Source organism: Crocodylus siamensis, chromosome 1, assembly GCF_052110815.1.
Source record: "Crocodylus siamensis isolate JL-2025a chromosome 1, ASM5211081v1, whole genome shotgun sequence".
NCBI classification, from domain to species: Eukaryota; Metazoa; Chordata; order Crocodylia; family Crocodylidae; genus Crocodylus; species Crocodylus siamensis.
Genome location: NC_143395.1, coordinates 153738807 through 153760880, shown reverse-complemented (window position 1 = coordinate 153760880; position 22074 = coordinate 153738807).

The following is a 22074-nucleotide window of genomic DNA, read 5'->3' as shown; positions in this document are numbered from 1 at the left end:
GCATATATAGCCTTAATGGGATACAACTGTTGTTGATTGCTGCGGGGCAGCCATACAGCTTTCTGGGATGCTACTATTCCACATATAACTTTACAAGGCTGTCAGTCACGTCGATTTGTAGCCCACGATGTTGCTAGAATCTGACACTGTGTTACAGTTCCTACTTCTACCTACAGTTTCCTGGGCTGGTATGTCGGCAGGTTGTAGCAACAGTCCAATGGGGCCTGACAACCGTGACTTGCTGTGCGTGAGGGAAGGAACAGGCCAGCACAACAGGGAAGGTACTAGCAGATGGAGAAGCAAACTGTCCATTACAGTGTGCACAATTATTTCACACAGGAGTTCTGATGAAGGGGAAACATTTCTATGGTGACCATGGCATCATTGCCAGGATAATGCCAAAGGAGAGGCAGAGATCTCTGCCTAGGCCCCAAGTAACAGGTGGGTTCCTCAGGCTGGAGAAAATTGCTTTATTGCTTGTTTACTTGTATGGCCTTATTGCTTGTAATGGCCTTCCTGGTTGTAAAGAATCTGCCCTGGCAAAGACATCTTACTGCCTGTGATTGGCCTCTGCTGAGTCATCCCACGCCAGCTTGTTCATTCCATGCGCAAAACACCTAGGCTAGGTACAGACATTCAAAAAGCCTGAGGCAGAATCGATCTAAGTTCCATGGTTTTTTGTAAGTGGCATAGGTTAGTTTGGGAGTGAACAGAACACACATTTGCCCTTGGAGGGGGGTGCGAACATGGTCTGCTTGCATTGGCCAAGACCAGTAGGTTGGGGATGCTCCTGTATGCCTTCCAACCGGCCCCCCAGGGTCGCCGGGCTGTCGGAGAATGCTGAGCAAAGCCGAGCAGCTGGGCCACCCCCATGGGCTTCTGGATCTGCGTGGAGGAGTCTCCATTTCTCCCCCACTCCTGCTGCCTGGCTGCAGCTGACAGCCAGTTGCAGGCAGGAGGCAGGGCTGGGGACAGAGGCTTTTCTGGCTTGGGTTTGGGAGAGCTCAGGAGTGGGGTCTGCTGGCCACTCAGCTGAGCAGACTCAATTAATCGAGTCTGCTGGGGCATGACAATTACCATGCTCCAGCAGACTCCAGTGTCACGTGCATCTGTGTTTCTGAGCTGAAAAATGGCAGTGGGGACACTTTAACTAAAGCTCGTTTGACAAGCTTTTCTTAAAGTGCCCTCGCTGCCATTTTTCAGCATGGGAACACTGATACCCATGACGCTTTAATTAAAGCAGCTCTCAGAATTTTTTTAACTAAAGCACTCTCCACCCACCCCCCACCACTCCCAGAGCACATGTATAATGCCCTTAGACCACGTTCCACCAGTTTTAGATCAGTCTATGTGCCCCAAACTTCTGAATAGTTATGGGTTTGGTTTGCTTTCTGATCACTTTCTCTGGATTATATGTAATGTCTATACCCAGCCCTGAAAAGCTGTGTTCCAACATCTTGTCCACAAGGAGACTGGAAGACACTATTCTAGGACTTCATGTTTAGGTAGAGGCGGTGTTTTACAGTAGGGAGCTACTTGGGTCCTTTTACTTGTAAAATGACTGACGAGGAAATACAACAGAAAAGGAAAGTAGGAGTTGCTTTAAATTCCAGTAAATTTGTGGAAATGGGAGGGATTTATTTTATAGAAGGTCACTGGTCACTTAGGCTCTCCTGACTCATCTCCAGTACCATAAAGCTGAACAATGCTGACTGATTCCAAGGTAAGTATCTATAAATGGTGTCACTGAACTAAGTTTATGGGAGCAATATAGGTTTGTTTCTACACAGTCTCAGGTGCTGCTCAAGTCAAATGTGAAATGTGAAATGTGAAATGGATATAAGCTAAGACCTCAGACACTGGTGAGTCAAGTTGGGATGAGCTGGATCTCTTGTAAATGTTCAGCCCTATAATTGTAATAATTGTACTTGGATTAATTTTGCTCACAAACCACCAGTTAGAACTTTAACTGGACTTTTCCATATGTGATTCCAACAGCTACAATAACTGTTCATGCAAATTAAGAAAATGTGGGCTTATTATAAGAATGCTGATGCTTCTCTAACCCTCCTTCTCACAAAATATGGAAAGGTGAAGAGAAAGTAATAACAACTTATTATTTATTCTCTCACACTACAAGAACTAGGGGTCACAAAATGAAACTAGTAGGTCTTGAGTTTAAAACTAACAAGAGGCAGTTCTTTTTCACACTGTATAATTAAAGTGTGGAGCTCATTGCCACCAGATGTTGTGGAAGCTGACAGCTTAGCCAGATTCAGAAAAGGATTAGACACCTTCTTGGAGGAAAGGGGTATCAGTAGCTATTGAGCATGGGAGTTAGAGGTACAATCTCTGAACCTGAACTTCCTAGACCAGGGGTCAGCAACTCCTGGCATGCATGCCGAGGATGGCATGCAAGGCCATTTTGCTCGGCACACCACTGCCAGCCCCGGCTCTAAGCAGCTGCTGCCAGCCACAAAGCCCAGGCTGCTGCCAGCAGGCGACTGGGAGGCTGCAAGCCCTGCTGCAAGCAGACCGGGCTCCATGGGCCAGCTGCAGCTGGCAGGCTGCAAACAGCTGCTCCAGGCTCCGGCATGTTGGCACTCTGACACCTTCCAAGATAGACATTGTGGTTTTTTCGGCACTCCAGCCAAAAAATGTTGCCTGCCCCTGTCCTAGATCCTAAATGCTGGAGGGTGCAAGTGGGAGAGGAACAATAGAAAAAAAGACCATAGTCATACACTGCTCACTCTCCCTTTCAGCATCCACTGTTTGCCACTGTGTGATACAGGAGAATCAGCAAGATGGACCTACAGTCTGACCCAGGAAATGGCAGTTCTTACTTTCTTATGAGCTGTGTTCATTTGTTTGTGCCATAATTTGAGTACAGCACAGCACTCTGTACCTACATTGCAATTTGACATTATCACTGGAAGAATTATTTAAGGTCTAAAGGATTTTACTCCATATGAATATCTATTAGATGAAACTGCTTTTGTTACAGCAAGTGAAATATATTTTAGCTTGAGCAGAGGGAGATGTATAGCCTTGTCAGTCTGAAATCAGGTAGAAAGCAGAGTAGTTACTCTATAAAGTGCACCTGCTTTCTGCCTATATTCTATTTTATTTAAATTGCAAACTCTATAGGTTAGGGACTGCCTCTCTTAAAAGCATGTTTGTACAGTACATTTGGGCCCCAGTTTTCTTTGGCTTCTATTCTAAAGCAAAGAGTTAAACCATTGTGATATCAGTGCAATAACCTCTAAAAGAAACAGAACTATTTAAAGAACATGTTGATAAGACACCAAAAACTCAGTAAGTGAATATAAAGCATTATTCCAAACCTGCCTGTTCAAAGAACCAATTTCTCTGAAAACCAATTGTTCCTATTTCTATTATTCATTAGTGTAAATAATCACTGAAAGAATACATGTTTTGTCCAGCATTCTTGCAGCATGAATTGAATTGATTTCTAAGGTAATGCCCGTATATTCATTTTCATTTCAGAAAACTTGCATTGGGCAGTGTCCCAAGCATATGATGCACAGGCACAACAAATGATAAATGAGCATCAGCTTGTTTAAAACCAGTGCTTGACACAGTTTGTTTTCTTAAGCAATTAAAACACATCTTGGCAGCCTCCATCCCATTCCAGAGGAGGACCAGTATCTCTTCCTTTCACTTTGATTAAATGTTTGCTTGATAAATTACTTATTTCACATTAACACATTCAGAAGAGAGACTTGTCTAATGAAGGAGGAGGGCTTTAAACTAGGTTCATCAGGGGATGGAGAATAAAGCCCTAAGGTAAGCGGGGAAGCGGGTGACCTGGAGGAAACACAAGCAGAAGGTTGCAACAGGGGAGGTGTTCTTATTCTGCCTGGGAAACAAGCAGGATGAATTGGAAGTCTTTGCACTGTCCTGGAACAACATGATGTGACTGGAATAAAAGAGACTTGGTGGGATAGTTCACATGGAGCACAGTCATGGATGGGTACAAACTGTTCAGGAAGGACAGGCAAGGGAGAAGAGGAGGATTTGCTCTTTACGTAAATAAGCTGTATGTTTGCTCAGAGCTCCAGTACAAAACTGCAGATAGGTCTGTTGAAAGTCTCTGGGGTAGGGTCAGAGGGGGCAGCAACAATGGTGATGCCATGGTGAGTGTCTGCTACAGACCACCAGACTAAGAGGAAGTGGTGGGTGAGGCTTTCTTCAAATAGATAGCTGAAGTTTTCCTATCACACACCCTATTTCTCATGGGGGACTTCAATCACCCAGACATCTAGTGAGAGAGCAATACAGCAGCGCGCAGGCAATCCGGGAAGTATTTGGAGAGTGTTGGGGACAATTTCCTGGTGCAAGTGTTGAAGCGGCCAACTACAGGCTATGGTGTTCTTGACCTGCTGCTCACAAACAGGGAGAAATTGGTGGGGAATGTAATAGTGCATGGCAGCAACCACAAGATGATTTTTGGATCCTGAGGAAAGGAAGGTGAGCAGCAGAATAAAGACCCTGGACTTCAGAAAAGCAGACTTTGACTCACTTAGCAAACTGATGGGCAGGATCCCCTGGGAGGCCAGTCTGAGGGGGAAAGTTGTCCAGGACAGCTGGTTGTACTTTAAAGAATCCTTACTGAGGATGCAGGGCCAAACCTCCCCAGCGCGCAGGAAGACTAGCAAGTACGGCAGAAGACCGGCTTAGCTTAGCAGAGGATTCTTCAGTGAGCTAAAACACAAAAAGGAAGCTTATAACAACTGGAAACTTAGACAAATGACTAGGGAGGAGTAAAAGAGCATTGCTTGGGCATGCAGGGATGAAATCAGGCAGGCCAAATCACAATGGTGGGGGTCTACTACAGACCACCTAACCAAGGGGAAGAGCTAGACCAGGAATTCTTAAGTCAGCTCACAGAGGTAGTTAGGTCAAAAGACGTGATCATCATGGGTGACCTGAACTTTCCAGACATCTGCTGGGAAGAGGAGTCAGCCAGGTCTGACCACTCACGTAGGTTCCTAGCCCAAATGCAGGACCTCCATCTAACCCAGGAGGTGCACAGCCCCACCAGGGGAGACGCCCTGTTGGACCTGGTGCTGGCCACGGGCAACGACCTGGTGAGGGGGCTGCGGGTGCGTGACCACCTGGGCGACAGCAATCATTGCCTGCTGGGATTCACCATCCAGCGCAAGGTGGCAAAGGCCTGCAGCAAGGCAGCAGCCCTAGATTTCAGGAGGTCAGACTTCAATGAGCTAAGGAGAATAGTTGGGGAAGCACTGAGGTCCTGGAGGGGAGGGGAGCCAGGTGTCCAAGAAGAGTGATCGCTCCTTAAGGAGACGATCCTCCAAGCCCAAAGGGAGATAATCCCAACACGGATCAAATGGAGCAGGAGGGCGCAAAAGCCCCCATGGCTCACCAAAAGCATCCGGGAATGTCTCCTAGCTAAAAGGGAGGCACACACCCAATGGAAAGGAGGGCCCATCACCAGGGAGGATTATACTGCGGTTGCTTGGGGCTGCAGGGGGGCGGTCAGGAAGGCCAAGGCGGAGATGGGACTGGGACTAGCTTCCCAGATCAAGGACAACATGTAGTCCTTTTTTAAATACATAGGGGGCAAAAAGAAGGTACTGGGTAATGCGGGCCCCCTGCAAGACACACTAGGAAATTTGGTTGTCACACCAGACGACAAAGCTAACATATTTAATGATTTCTTTGCCTCCATTTTCCTGAGCAGGGACTGGATCAGCCCCTCACTGGGCCCCCCCTCAGGCCCCGGAAGAGGTGCACCTAGGCCAAGGGTCAGTGAGGATCTAGTTAGGGAACTTCTGGAGGGACTGGATGTATTTAAATCAGGTGGTCTGGACGATCTCCACCCCAGAGTGCTGAGGGGATTAGCTGAGGTCATTGCGGGACCCCTGGCATGGCTGTATGAGCACTCATGGTGCTCTGGTGTGGTGCCAGGGACTGGAAGAGGGCCAGCATGGTTCTCATCTTCAAAAAAGGGAAGAAGGAAGACCTGGGGAACTATAGGCCAGTTAGTCTTACCTCGATCCTATGTAAGCTTTTTGAGGGAATTATTCTGGCACATGTCCACGAGGGACCAGCAGAGGAGATTATCCTTAGGGGTTCATTAGAGGCAGGTCCTGTCAGACCAACCTGGTGGCCTTCTATGACCAGGTCACCAAATCCCTAGATGCAGGGGTAGCAGTGGACGTAGTCTTCCTGGACTTTCGGAAGGCCTTTGACACTGTCTCTCACCCCATTCTCATTAAGAAACTGGGGGGGTGGTGTAGACACCCACACAGTCAAATGGGTCGCCAACTGGCTGGAGGGCCGCACCCAGAGAGTGGTGGTGGACGGGTCATTTTCAACCTGGAGGGATGTGGGCAGTGGGGTCCGGCAGGGCTCGGTCCTCAGGCCCGCACTGTTCAACATCTTCATCAGTGACTTGGACAAGGGGGTAAAAAGCACCCTGTTCAAATTTGCTGATGACACTAAGTTGTGGGGGTTATATGGGCATGTTAGAAGGAAGGAATAGGCTACAATCAGACCTAGACAGGTTACAGGGGTGGGCAGATGAGAACAGGATGGAATTCAACACTGACAAGTGCAAAGTGATGCACCTGGGGAGGAACAACCAGCACCATACCTACAGGCTGGGGAACTCCCTTCTCGGCAGTGCAGAGGCAGAAAAGGAACTTGGAGTCATCATTGATGCCAAGATGAACAGGGCCGGCAGTGTGGGGATGCAGTCAGGAAGGCCTGACAGCACAGATGCATCTCAAGCAGGTCCAGGGAGGTGATCCTCCCCCTCTATGTGTAACTGGTCAGGCCGCAGCTGGAGTACTGCGTCCAGTTCTGGGTGCCGCACTTCAAGAAGGATGTGGACAACATGGAGAGGCTCCAGAGGAGGGCCACTCACATGATCAGGGGGCAGCAGGGAAGACCCTATGAGGAGAGGCTACTGGACCTGAACCTGTTCAGCCTCCACAAGAGAAGGCGGAGCGGGGGATCTAGTGGCCTGTTACAAACTAGTCAGAGGGGACCAGCAGGCATTGGGGGAGTCCCTGTTCCCCCCGAGCACTGCCAGGAGGAGTGACTAGAAATAACGGTCACAAGCTGGCAGAGGGTAGATTCAGATTAGACATCAGGAGGCGCTACTTCACTGTCAGGGCAGCTAGGATCTGCAACTAACTTCCAAGCAAAGTGGTGCTGGCTCCTACCTTGTGGGTCTTTAAGACAAGGCTTGACAATCACCTTGCTGGGGTCGTTTGACCCCAGTACTCTTTCCTGCCATGGCAGGGGGTCAGACTTGATGATCTGCTCAGGTCCCTTCCGACCCTACAAGCTATGAAACTGAAACAATTAGAGTTGCAGCTAGCAAGGGTCATGAAGGGTAACAAGAAGGGTTCCCACAAGTCTGCCAACAACAAGAGGAAGATCAGGGAAAGTATGGTTCCTTTATTCAATGGAGAAGGCAACCTAGTGACAGAGGATTTAGAAAAGGCTGAAGTACTCAATGCCATTTTCATCCCAGTCTTCACTGACAAGGTCAGCTCCCAGACTACAGCACCTGGCAGCACAGTTTGAGGATGTGATGAGCAGCCAACAGTGACAAAAGAACAGGCTAGGGACTATTTAGAAAAGTTAGATGTGTACAAGTCATTGGATCAGATGCAATACACCCAAGGTTGCTGAAGGAGTTGACTAATGTGATTGCAGAACTGCTGGTCATTATCTTTGACATGCACGGTGGTCAGGAGAGATCCTGGATGACTGGAAAAGGGCAAATATAGTGCCCATCTTCAATAAAGAGAAGGAGAATCCAGGGAACTACAGACCAGTCAGCCTCACTTCAGCCCCTGGAAAAATCATGAAGCAGGTCCCCAAGGAATCCACTTCTAAGCACTTGGAGGAGAAAAAGGTGATTAGGATCAGTCAGCACAGATTCATCAAGGGCAAGCCATGCTTGACCAACCTGATTGCCATCTATATCAAGATTAATGGCTCTGTGGATGCGGGGAGACCAGTGGATGTAGTGTACCTTGACTTAAGCAAGGCTTTTGATACAGTCTCTCAAAACGTTATCGCAAGCAAGCTAAGGAAGTACAGGTTGGATGAATGGTCTGTAAGATGGATAGAAAACTGGCTGGATCATTAGGCTTAGAGGGTAGTAGTCAATGGCTCAATGTCTAGTTGGCAGCCGATATAAAATGGAGTGCCCCAGGGCAGTGGTGATATGTAGCATGTGCATGAGGGTGCATGTGCACCCCCTGAGAGTGCTGGTGCAACTCCTGACAGGTCACACTCTCCACTTAGGCGATGGGCAGCAGAGACAGGCAGGAGTGCTGGTGCCCCCCGTCTGAGTGCCAGCCGGAGAGTGGGAGCACCAGATGCTCTGCAGCCACCTCTGAGAGCACTGTGGCCGCTTCCCGGTCGGTGTGATCTGCCGTGGGGACCACCCCAGTCGTTGAGATTGGCCCCCCCATCACTGACTGGTCACTGGGAAGGGCCCTGACTAAGGTGGCACCAGTCGCCCATGCCCCAGGGGTTGGTCCTAGGGCTGGTTTTGTACGATGTCTTCATCAATAATGTGGAAGTTGGGATGGAGAGCACCTTCAGCAAGTCTGCAGATGACGCCAAGCTGAGGGAGTAGTAGATATGCTGGAGGGTAGGGCTAGGATTCGAAAAGACCTGGAAAAATTGGAGGTTTGGGCCAAAAGAAATCTCATGAGGATCAACAAGGACAAGTGCAAAGTCCTGCACTTAACAGAACAATCCCATGCACCAGTACAGGCTGGGGGCCGACTGGCTGGGCAGCAGCTCTGTAGAAAAGAGCCTGAGGGTTACAGTGGACAGTAAGCTAAATATGAGCCAGCAGTGTGCCCTTGTTGCCACGAAGGCTAACAGCATACTGGCCTGAATTGGTAGGAGTGTTAGCAGCAGATAAAGGGAAGTGATTATTCCCCTCTATTCAGCACTGGTGAGGCCACATCTAGAGCACTGTGTTCAGTTTTGGGGCCTCCACTGCAGAAAGGGCGTGGACAAATTGGAGAGAGTCCAGCAGAGGAAAACAAAAATGGTGAGGAGGCTGGGGAACATGAATTATGAGGAGAAGCTCAGGAAAATGGGCTAATTCAGTGTGAAGAGAAGACTGAGAGGCAATTTAATAGCAGCTTCAACTACCTGAAGGATGGTCGCAAAGAGAATGGAGCTGGAGTGTTTTCAGGGGTGGCAGATGACAGAACAAGGAGCAATGGTCTCAATTTGCAGCAAGGGTAGTTTAGGTTAGATATTAGGAAAAACTTTCTCAGTAGGGGGGGGCTAGTAAAATACTGGAACAGGTTACCCAGAGAGGTTGTGGGATCTCTATTTTTGGAGGTTTTTAAGACCCAGCTTAACAAGGCTTTATTTGGAATGATCTGGTAGGGGGTGGTCCTGCTTTTAGTAGGGGGTTGGACTAGGTGACCTTAGGGTCCAACCCTAATTTTTTATGATTCTATGATTTGTATTTTTGGAGGACTCTCTCAATCAATTCATTAACCATTGCTCTTGCATTTGAGGAAACTTATATATAGGCTTGGCAGAATTTGATTTTTATTTTTTTATAATTTCAATAGTTAAAATCAATTTTCATTTTTTAAGCATTTCTTTCACCTTTTATTTATTTTTATTAGTTTGAATTTTTAGGAGTGGGCATCCAGCCCAGGGCAGGAAGCAGCTCCCTGCTTCCCACGGCTGCTTAGGGGGCAAGCCCCACCTGGCAGGCACCAGTGGAGGGGTGGCCTGGCCTCTTGACAGCCCTGGCCTCCCACCCTTCCAGGCAGCACAGGGGCAGCAGCTGGGCCCTGGGGGCACCTCCATGTAGCCTGTCCCAGTCATGATGCCTCTTTCCATGTTCCTAGACCTCCTGCCTGGCCCAGCCCCTGCATGCTGTCAAGCAGCCAGGTTGCTCCTCAGCTAGTGCCTACCAGGTAGGGCTTGGACCCTGCCCCAGATTTCCTTACCCCCATCCCAGATTTTTTTTTTACTTCCCCTTTCTATTAATTGCAGCTATTACTGATATTTTTTTTCCCATTGGTCTGTGTGTGACAGGTGAAATTAATGTTTACTAATAAAAATCAAATCCTGCCAAGACTACTGATATGTTTCTCAGTAAACTGATGCTATGTAAAAGACCAGAGTGCACCATTCAATTAAAATTGATCAAAAATTCTTCCCAAGTCTTCTGTCATCCCAATGAATGACTCAAATAGCCTTTAATACTGCCAAGAAGTTCCCTATTCATTTCTGAAAGAGGACAGGTGCATTTCCTAATACAAAGGGCATCCTGCTAAAAAAGGGTAAGACTCCCAGTTGCATCCAGATGGCTGCTTCACACCTATAGCCTCTGGCTTGGAGTTACTGTATAAGTTTGAAGTGCGTATGTGCTTGGTTAAATTGCTACGGAGCATTTTAGGAAACTCTGGATATTCCCCAACAGTATGTTCCAATCAGCAATAATGAAAAACCAAATAAACTAATCATGCTGTGCTCGCAGAGGCTCCTAATGCATGTAGGAAGTCTCCTGGAATTCTCTAATGGTTTTTTTATTCTAAGGAAAACTAATGATTTTGCTCAGTCCAGCAATATGAAAATTCAGTGGGTTAGAAGGAATTCTATGAATAAACAGTGCAACATATTGTATTTGGCATTTACAAGCGTAGTGCTGGAGAGGCAGCCATCTTGTTGAAAAATGGTATTTGTGATACCGTGACATTACACTTTATTTAATATAGCAAGATTTATTGCAGCATATTTGTAATGGGTCAAAATGTTCAGTAGTGAGTGTTTGGCATTCCCAATCTTCAGTCTGTGTGGCCTTTTGTAGCAATGTCAGAATTCAGAAGAAAGGAGCATAATTTTTCCTTTATGGCTTTGCCTCCAGTAAACTATTGCATGATTTTGCACAATCAAACCTGAATCTACAGAACAGAGGTTTGTTGCAAAGACTTCCATTGTCTTCAGTGGATTCTAGTTCAGGCTTTCACTTCTTAAAATTCAAAATGAGTTGTCTAATTGGAGCATGTGGCAAAAGGCAAAAAGTTTGCACTTTTTAATCTGCTGATTTACATGCACGTTGAAACTGGATAAGATCTGATCTTTTGTAAAACGGGACCCACTTGGAAGACATTGTATTCTTGCCGTCTTTTTTCTCTGGATGTGATGTTCATTCAAAGAATGGACTGGGTTTTAATGGGAGAAAAAGGCCGTCTGTGTATTTAAGAATGTTAGCTGTTATTTCTTAATATAAATAATATGTCAGTATGCATTACATTGAGCATTTGAGTGGACAGGGAATGCTCTACTTATGGAAACTATTGTAATAATTTTTTTCCACTGAAAATGTCTCAATTTTGAAACTTTGACTTGCTATATAAATACCATTAAGGCGTTACCAGCAGGGTGAAATTGACCCTGTGCAGAGGCCAGTGTAAGGGCTGAACACCAGTTCAGTCTGGCTTAAGCCTATTTTTATACTCCTAAAAACACTGGAAAGAGAATGCCAAATGCAGAACCCTGATCAACCCCTGATCGACCAATTGCTTTTAAGCCTACATCCTTAAACAAAGCTTTTTATGATACAAAACATGGATGAGATGCATCACTTTTCAGTAAAAGGGCTGCCTCCAGAGCACTATGTCTCCATCCTACGAGGACTGGAAGGTCCCATCTGGTGGCCTGACCCCATGGCGTGAGAGGTCTGCTTCATGCCTGGGGCTCAGGTTAGGGACATCACGGAGAGGATCCCGGCCTACATCCGACCTGCAGACCAGTACCCCATGGTTGTCATCCATGTGGGAATGAATGACAGGGCCAGGGGCAACCCTGACCGCATTATGAAGAAATTCGAGGCTCTGGGGGACAAATTTAAGGAGACAGGGGTACAGGTGGTATTCTCCTCTCTTCTTCCGGTGAGTAGGCGGGGACAGCAACACAAGGCTTGCACTGGCGAGGTCAACCGGTGCTTATGCAGTTGGTGCCACCAGGCAGACCTTGGGTTCCTAGATAATGACCCATGCTTTTGGGCGGGGGACTTGCTAGGGTGGGATGGGCTTCACCTCTCTCCTAAAGGAAAGTGTGTCTTTTCTTCCAGGTTAGTTGATCTCATATGGCATGCTTTAAACTAGCCTCGCTGGGGGAGGGGGCCACAGGAAGGCGAGGAAACACCCCACTTCAGGAGGGATGTGGACAACATGGAGAGGGTCCCGAGGAGAGCCACCCGCGTGATCTGGGGACAACAGGGCAGACCCTACAATGAGAGACTGCGGGACCTGAACCTGTTCAGCCTTCACAAGAGAAGGTTGAGGGGGGACCTGGTGACCAGATGGGCCTCACTAGGGGGGACCAGAAGGGTTTGGGAGAGACCTTGTTTCCCCTAGCGCCCCCTGGTATAACAAGGAATAACGGCCACAAGTTGTTGGAGAGTAGGTTTAGATTAGACATCCATAAGAACTACTTCACAGTCAGGGTGGCTAGGATCTGGAACCAACTTCCAAGAGAAGTGGTGCTGGCTCCTACCCTGGGGGTCTTTAAGAGGAGGCTTGATACCTACCTGGCTGGACTCCTTTGAGCCCAGTTTTTTCTCCTGCCCAGGCAGGGGGTCGGACTTGAATATTTACAAGGTCCCTTCTGACCCTACTTCTATGATTCTGTGATTCTATGTCCAAAAATATGAAATGTAATAGTTCCATGAGGTGTAGATGGGACATAAGTGATAAAATAGGCTATGTGTTAGCACTTCTGTACAGAGTGAATTTCATCTTTAATGGTTTAGGAAGCTAAAACAACTCCCAGAAAATAAAATGAATAAAACTGGGAAATACAGACCTGAGTATATCCAGTACGGTTTTCAGCAAGTTCTAAGGAGTTCAGTTCCAGATGGAAGCACATGGATATAGAGACTAGGGAATAGACAGAATTAAGTATGTAGTGGAGAGAAAACAGAGACCAGTTATGTATTACTTGATTTTCAGTTTCTTAAAACTTTCTCACCAATTTATTTTTTAGCTGGAAACTTCACAAACTGTATGCACATCAAAAAACATATGCATACTTTGTGAATGCATATGTAGCTAATTACATGCTCAGATCATTAGTTAAAGGAATCCATACATCCCACAAACCTAATGCTTTGGGACCAAGGGGTTTACAAGCTATGGAACCCATATTACATTGGCTAAACCTTGTAGGAGACACATGGCAGCAAGAAGAAAAGACACACATGTATCCAGCAGCTCTAGATCCTGGCCTGGTCACTGCCAGCCATAGCAGGTACATGCTTTCAGTTACAAATGCAGTGGAGCAATCAGTTCAAAGGGAAATATGCCTCAGATTAAAAAGGTAGGATCAGGCATATGGAACTCTGCAATCCCCCCTGCTTATCACAGGACTTTACAGCACTGGGTACCTTGCCCAAGCCCTGTGTAAAATTAAGCCTACGAAAATAGATTCCAGTCCAAGGAACTTTCAGACTTCTAGGCTGGGCAAAATTGGTGAAAGCTTCTTACAGGGAATGGCTGTGGTACAACCCTGGAAGCAGCCTTGGAAAAGTTTTAATAATTCTATTAAGTGAACAGCCCTAGCCAATTCTTCATAGACATTTATTAGGGAGAGCCTGTATGGCCAAGAAATCTTCACAGTGAATGGGGTATATCTGGATTCCAAATGCTGGGGAAAGGATTCCAAATTCTGCAGAATCAGTTGCCTTGATGAATGTACTTTGTTTTTAAGTTGCCTAAATAAAACTAGCCATAAGTTACATTCCAACTAATAGACTGCCTCTTCAAATCATAGCCAGATGTCTAAAGAAAACCGGTTTAATTTTTCAAAACTGCTAAGACCCGGAAACTCCTCTTGATTTCAGTGGGATTTACAGGTGCTGAGCACTTAGGAAAAATCAGACTGCTCCTGGTTAGATGTGTAAATATGGCATCAGGGTTTGAAAACACTGGTGCCGAGGTTGGGGTTGCAAGCTGGTACCTATCAAGCATTGCAGTCCATAGCTGCCTTAAGGAACCGAATAATCTATATTTGATGCTCTTGGTCTGGCTGTTATATCTTGCCTTTTTGTTTCTCCACCTTCCCCATTTTAATTACATCCATTTGTTAGTCATCCTGCTGTGTTCTTTGACCCCACTTTCATCCCTCCTGGTTGTCACTTTTTTTCCTTGAGCACATGCTCTTGCTGGAAAGAGAAGACAGAGTGAAACATTAGACTGCATGTTAAGATGATTAAAAGGCATGTAAGAAAACCCAGGCTGTCATTTTAATCTCCTGCTAATGTCCATTGGCATGTCTTTGAGATACAGTACCGTGCTGACAATAGTGATGGACAGAGTGTGAGATTGGCCCCCTGAACCCAAGGGCCTCACAGGAATAGATTATGTCTAGACCTGGTTTGCATTAAGGGCCAAACCGGATAAACTGATTAGCCAGTTAGAAATAGTTCAGCCAATGGAGTATAAGGACCAAGAAAAGCTGAAGCCGGAGGTCATTGGGATATCACAACTGATTAATAGTATAGCAAAGATGTGGGATTTAGGAGAGGCCAGTTTTGAATGGGGAGAGGAGAAGCTCGAACACAAACACTAATGACAAATAGAGGGGTTTTTCCTTGTCTTTACCCTAGTACCTGAGTGAGGAGAAAGATCAAAACATCAACCCTAAACATGGGCAGGACTGATATTTAATCCTTCATGTATATGTTTCCAACAAATCCTTTAAATGTCAAATAATTATTAAAAAAAAGAAGCTTCCTACTCTAAAGGCTGCATTTCTGATCTTTACCAGTGTATCCTTTTTGTTGGTTTTATTTCCACTAGTTTACATTATATATGGATTACACACCAAACATGTTTTTCATTGTGAAACTCCCAGATTTTCCACTGTAGGCATCATTAATCAGGGATCGTGTGAATCATAGTAGTTTAAAATTACGTATTTGGAACTCCAGGCAAAGTCAGTGGAACCAATGCAGAGGTGATAATTTTTAAGAAATGGAAGAAAAAAACAAACCTAAATTCCCATTGGAAAGGCAGCATCTTTATATACCCAGTTCTCTAAATTCATGTTTTAAACAATTTATGTAGTCAAGGGAACTGACTTCTTAATATCCAAAACCACAAGGCCACATGTGGAGGGGAAAAAAATCAGTCTGACTATCCTAATGAACTGCACGATTGACAGTATAACATTCACTAAGTATAAGTGTAAGACACAGAAGACAACTGCATTTCTGCCTCAAGAAGCATGTAACCTAAATATAATGGGAAAAATTCTGCTATCACTTGTTTACCTGAAGTCAGTAGGATGGTGTGAGGGGTAAGAATCCATCTAAGGTCTAATGAATTATAATGTGCAAAACAGAAATGAATACACACCTTCCTCGCTCAGCTTTTCCTCACTTGCTGCTACTCTCCTGCTGGGCTATTTGCTGTCCATTAACATTCCAGTGCAGCCACTGGAATGTCCTGGCCTACTGGGGTCATTCAGCAGCACAGCAGGTGTGTCCTACCTGGACATTCAGTGGCTGTCAAGCGATTCATTGTCAAACACCTTCAAATGGTGGAGAATAACAGAACCACCATGCAGATGGAATGACCTATTTGAATGTATAAGAACCATGTCTGGGATTTCCAAAGAAGTTCAAGGGAGTGAGGTGCTTAAATGCCACTGACGTTTGATAGAGGTCTGAGTGATTAATTCCCTTAGGCTTCTTTGAAAATCTGAGCTTACATTTTGATTTAAACACTGGGTTTTGAATTGTGGTTCCCATGAGCATAGTAGGACATTCTACTAGTCAGGCTTGAGTTCAAAGCTGTCCTTTCCTACCAAAGTTCTGCCTCAGTGGGAAAAGATCATCCCAGCTTTCCCTATTTCACACATCAGTTGAGCATCTCTTAACCCTCTTGTTTCTCTGGTATAACCATTCCATTCCACAAAGCTTTAAAGTGTTCCCTAGTTTCTGCTTGAATAGCACTGTGACTTGTCAAGCAAGATTTTCATGTCCCTAATTGTTCTCTCAGGCTCTTGCAGTCATAAGTTAAAGGCTTTCAATTATCTCATATTCATTAGTTTTTGTATCATATCCACTAAAGCATCAAGATGAAGTTCTTCATTATATTGCATTGTAGGTAAAACCCACATTTATAATCAATGGATATCCATCTTCAGGTTGAAGAAAAGTCAGAGATGGAATGAAAGAGAGAATGCACGGTCTCCAGGAAGCACTCCGTTGTGCTAAGAACATAAAACATAGCCAAAAGACCTTCATATTAGTTATGAAACATAAAATCATAGAAAATTAGGGTTGGAAGGGACCTCCGAAGGTCATCTAGTCCAACCCCCCGCTCCAACAGAACCATCCTCAACTAGATTATCTCAGCCAAGGCTTTGTCTAGTTGGGTCTTAAAAACCTCCAAGGACGGAGTTTCCATAACCTCTCTGGGTAAAGTGTTCCAGTGTATTACTACCCTCCTAGTTAGAAAGTTTTTCCTAACGTATAACCTAAACTTCCCTTGCTGCAACTTGAGGCCATTGCTCCTTGTTCTGTCATTTGCCACCACTGAGAACAGTCTAACTCCGTCCTCCTTGCAACCATACTTTAGGTAGTTGAAGCTGCTATTAAATTGCCCCTCAGTCTTCTCTTCCTCGCACTAAATGAGCCCATTTTCCTGAGCTTCTCCTCATAAGTCATGTTCCTTAGCCCCCTCACCATTTTTGTTGCTCTCTGCTGGACTGTCTTCAGTTAGCTCCATCCTGTTTGCAACCCCTTTTCAGGTAGTTGAAGCTGCTATTAAATCCCCTCCCAGTCTTTTCTTCTCCACAATAAATGAGCCCAGTTCCCTCAGCCTCTCCTCAAAAGTCAAGTGCCCCAGTCCTCAGACCATTTTCTTTGCCCTCCTCTAGACTCTGTCCAATTTTTCATATCCTTTCTGTAATGGGGGCCCAAAGCTGGACACAGTACTCCAATGTGGCCTCACCAATGCTGAATAAAGGGGAATAACCATTTCCCTTGACCTGCTGGCAATGCTCCTACCAATGCAATCCAGTATGCTGTTAGCTGTCTTAGCAACAAGGGCACACTATTGGCTCATATTCAGCTTATTGTCCACTGTAACCCCCAGGTCCTTTTCTGCAGAGCTGCTGCCCAGCCAGTCAGCCCCCAGCCTGTACATGGGATTGCATGCGGTGCATGGGATTGTTCCACCCTAAGAGCAAGACTTCACACTTGTCCCTGCTGAACCTCATGAGATTTCTTTTGGTCCAGTCCTGCAATTTCTCTAGGTCACTCTGAATCTTAGCCCTACCCTCCAGCATACCTATTACTCCCTCAGCTTGGTGTAATCTGCAAACTTGCTGAGGGTGCACTCTGTGCCATCTCCCAGGTTATTGATGAAGACATTGTACAACACCAGCCCCAGAACCAACCTCTGGGGCACTCCACTTGATACTGGTTGCCAACTAGACAGAACCATTGACTACTATCCTCTGAGTCTAATGATCCAGTCAATTTTCTGTCCACCTTACAGTCCATTCATCTAACCCATACTTCCTAACTTGCCTGTGAGAATGCTATGGGAGATCATATCAAAAGCCTTGCTAAAGTCAAGGTACATCATACCCACTGGTCTCTCATCTCATCATAGAAGGTAATCACATTGGTCAGGCAAGTCACTTACTCTTTGACTCATTTATGCTACAGCTACCATTTAAAGTTCAAAGAGACTTTAAAGAAAGTGAAAGTGGAATGTACACCTCATCTGAGGTCATTTTATCTAGCCTGAATGATGAAAATTGGTCTCCAGTACAAATGAGAATCAGGACCTTTGTCTTTGTGCTTGTTCTCATTTTTAAAATAGAGATATAGTATCTATCTTTGAAACTCAGTCAGAGGAGTCCAGGGGAAAAGCACTGTAGAAATGCAGATTATTAATAATAATTACTTCTTCCACTGATAAGGAGAGCTTTACAGATGGGTGTTTCAAGATGAGAACAAGCCAGGCCAGGTGCATGGTTTGAAATTAGAGACACATTGCTACAGATCAAAGGTCTACGCACAAACCTAGTGACTTGTTGAACTAGCATAGTTAAGGCACATCAGTTTGAATAATCTACAGAACGCCAGACAGTTACGTAGCTAGCATCATGGCTGGCAAAGTTTGATTCCCCAGTCCAAATGTCAAGGTACCCATTTATATCTGGGGGGTAACCTACAGTGCCAAGTCTAGAGTAAGCCTCAAACTCATATCTCTATAGAGCAATAGCAACACACCTAACTACTCTGCCACCACTCCCCAATATACTTCATCTGTAAGAATATGATGTGCACCAAGAGTTTGCCTAATGCCTGAGTTTTGATAAGAGACCTGGAAGGCTTTGGCTAACCTGTATCCAGTATTGTTAAATTTGGTTGCTGGTCCTCCACCCCACTCCTTGTGGTGGTGTTGGTGGTCATTATCATGATTATCACTGACATTTTGGAAAAAGCAATAGAATAAGTGCCAGATTCATAGCAGTGCTCCTGTCTGAACAGTATATCCAATGTACCCAAGCATTAAAGAAAAATGTATTGTTTCCACAGTTCCAAAAGCCAGAAATACACACACAAACAATTAAGCTCATCTTAGGTATTCTCTGTCTAGCTTTTTTCCAGACACTTTTGAACACTCCTTTTGTTATTTGTATGTGTATTGGGCTAGAAAAAGCAATCTTGAACTCGTTCTATTTGGATTTCCTGAAAAGATATCCAAACTCCCGAAACTTCCAGAGCTATTTTAGATCTAGGACTAATGCACAAATAGTAATTCAGGTTAGAGGGAAAGAAGGTTTCTTCCTACTTCTTAGAGTTGATCTGCTTTTCACCATGCTAGTGTGGCATTTCCACAATCATTACAATTTATCATTTCAGAGAGAATAAAGCATTTCCCATAAGATCTGGATTTGTGTGCGTCTGTGTGTGGAACCACTCCAGTAGAAGGAACAAGGATCTTGGTGGAAATTTATCTTAACCTTTTTAATTAGCATTTTTCAGCTCATGACAACTGAAAACAAACTAATGCCCAAAACACAGCATGAGTGAAAGACCCATATCCAAAGGTATTGCTAATATATAGATTTTCATAGCAATAATTGTTATTATGGTAGTCACTACAGACCTCAGTAAGTATGCAGACCCCATTTTGTTTAGTGTTATTAACTTATCCAATGAAAAAATTATCTGTGCTCCAAAGAGCTACTGCTATTTTTATAGCGTCAAAATAAATCATGAGCTTTCCTGTGGTGGACAGCAATGTGATCCCTCTGTAATTTCCAGTCAGATCTATCTGCCTTCTTAAAGACTGTCATGATCATGGTGTCCCTAAGGTCACCTGGGATTTCCTCATCATTCCATATCCTTAACGTGAGGGCACTGAGCTGTGACGTGATCTCCTCTCCCTACTGCTTAAAGATTTCAGTGGGGACTCCATCAGCTCCAGATGCCTTGTCATTCTTCATTGGCTTGATAGCTTTCCTCACCTTGTCAAGGGTTGGAGGGATTCCGAAATGCCAATAACTCTGCACTGAAACCAGAATCAATTACAGTATGTACCACTTGTTCTTGACCTCAGACCTGCCATGTAACACAAGAACTTTCCATCAGCTGAGGTGATAATAGAGTCTGGCTCTATGGGCGCTTGTACACATGATGGGGGGCTTAATCCTTAGGGTTGCATTCTGTGCCCCCTAAATTGAAATGGTGGGTTTTTAATTGAAACCTACCATTTCAATTTAGGGGTTTCCATAGCTGCTATGGCAAGTAGGGCTGTGCAAAATGGCACCGTTCCGTTTGGCCTTGAGTTTGGATGGAACAGTGTTCCATTTCAATTGTCATTTCAATTCGAAACCGCTCTTCCATTCTGTTCTGTCAAAACCAAAAGGCTGTTTCAACCATAGTGTTGGTTTTGCAGCCCTTTGTTTCATTTTAATTTTGCTGTTTTGACCTCGAAATGAGTCAAAACAGTGTCGAAACAAAATGGCCGGCGAAATTTCGCACAGACCTAATGGCAAAGGGTCCAATGTTTTTTTTTTCAGCAGAGCCTGCCTGCGGCCACAGGATGAGCTACTGGCGTGCTAAGTGACCCCTGAGCTGCAGGAGGCCCTGGTCCTTCCCTCTGCATATGGCTCTGGTCCTCCCTTGGGGCCACCTGGGCAGGGTGCTAATGGGCCGGGAGCTGCCCAGTTCAGTGGCAGCACCCAGCCTGATGAAGGCAGAAGCTGTGAGGGGCCTGATCCTTTTTTTCTGTGGAGCCTGTGGACCTCTTCTGCAGCTGTGGGGGAGGGGGGTGGACAAGCGGACTAATAGCTGCAATGCATTGTTGCAAACTAAACTGTATTGGGATGTAGTTTGGTTTGCAACAATGCAAACTCCTATAGAACCCCCAAAAGTCCTGCATGTGTACAGTGTGACACCATTAATCCACACAAAGTGACATTTTCATCACGTGTACATGGTAATGGTGTCACATGTCCAAGCACCCTATGATGCCACTCCATGTTTCATGAGCCAAAGCTTTTGTGTTTAAATTCTTTTGACATCTATTGCAGTGTATACAGTACAGGTACACACACCTAAGTACTTCAGGTACTATATGCAGGCACAAGGAACAAGAAGTCTTTACTCTTTGCCATGAGTGACTGGTACCTGAATCTGGGCGGGCACCCGCAGAAGCCGCCAATGGCAGCAGACCTGTCAGGGGCAGGCACCAGCCCTACCAACAGCATGAATGTCAGCCATCAGGCAGGGCACTGGCCCCATCAGGGGGGACACATGCACCCCCGTGCACCCCCTACCAGTCGCCTATGCTCTTTGCCCAACCACTCCCCAGCCATCCTGGCACAAACACCTTGATAGTACCAGACAGGTGCTATACTAGCCAACAGGCACTACTTGCTCATATGTTTCTGTGTATTGTTTCTCAGCTCATGGAGCTGAACCTACTTCCCAATATTACAAATTTCCTTTCCGAAATGCCATTGCCTATGTTGTTCCTGTTTTTTCCACAATTTGTTCCAAGGTTTCAGTTTGTATGTACCTAGTGGCCTCCCTCTAACCACTGAGTGTGGATTGTAGTTTCCTAGTGGGCCTTAGCCCATGATGCCTACATAACAAATGGACCTGTTTGAAATGGCTGCACTTCCTACAGCAAATTATTAAAGACAGAATTTGGTCAGGTCCTCAGCTGTGGCAAATCAGTACATCCTCACTGAAACCAATGAGCCCCCTCCTCCAAGTGTAGCAGGTGTAAAACAGTTTATCTCCAATGAAATCAAGGGATTTGTGCCAATTTACAATGGCTGGTGACTTGGCTCAGTGCCACCATGATGTGACAGTTAAACACTGAAAGGGGTTTATTCTAAGAGGCAGTACTGTTATGGCCGCTTCAAATAAGCTGTCACAAAGGGTTAACGCAGTAAGTATTTCTCTTTTCTTACCAAGTTCATTTCTTATTATACAAAGGTAGCTGGGCCAGTTTGGAGTTACTAGCAGACCTTTCGAATCTAGCTGCTTGAGAGCTGCCTATGCTGCCAGGGAGACTGGGCACTCAGATAAGCTTAGCTGCAGGGAGTTCTTGATCAGTTTTCCAGCTTTGTGTGTGTTGAATCATCCCAGACTGGCAGAACATGATCCCTGATGGCACAAAACCCAGACAGAGAGGGAAATGGTGCTGAACCCATCCATTCCACCACGTTTTGTTCTTTTGAGTTTGTCATGGAAAAAACGACACAGTGGCTCACTTACAGAACTGGATAGCTTAGAACCATGGTTTAAAACTTGGGTGGCTTTGGGGGAAAGTTGCTGAAGGAAAGAAAAGGAAGTTTCTGTGCACGGGAAGTTGGCGTATGGAGAAATAATACAGGAGCTTTCAAAAGAAGAGCAGATTAATATCAACAAAATGTCCATATAACAATGTTCTCATTCTCAAAAGGGAAATAGATGACAGGATACAGAAAATATGACAAACCACAAATTAAAAATGAGGACTCTGGATAATGTTT